Raw genomic sequence first — 348 nt, forward strand, 5'->3', positions numbered from 1 at the left:
ACCTCTCCTCGGAAGAAAGGCTGAGAGAGTTGGGGTTGTTCAGCCTTGTCGTGATTTAACCTCAGTTGGCAACTGAGAACCACACAGCCGCTCGCTCACTCCCCCCGCCCCTGGTGGGGTGGGGGAGAGAATCGGAAGGGTAAAAGTGAGAGAAATCATGGGTTGAGATAAAAACATTTTAACAATTGAAATAAAATAATACTAATACTACTACTAATAATAGCAATAATAAGAAGAATATACAAAGCGAGTGATGCACAATCCAATTGCTCACCACCTGCTGACCGATGCCCAGCCAGTCCCTGAGCAGCAGCCCCCCCGGCCAGCTTTCCCCAGTTTATGTACTGA

Source organism: Pygoscelis adeliae, unplaced genomic scaffold, assembly GCF_000699105.1.
Source record: "Pygoscelis adeliae isolate BGI_AS28 unplaced genomic scaffold, ASM69910v1 Scaffold18, whole genome shotgun sequence".
NCBI classification, from domain to species: Eukaryota; Metazoa; Chordata; class Aves; order Sphenisciformes; family Spheniscidae; genus Pygoscelis; species Pygoscelis adeliae.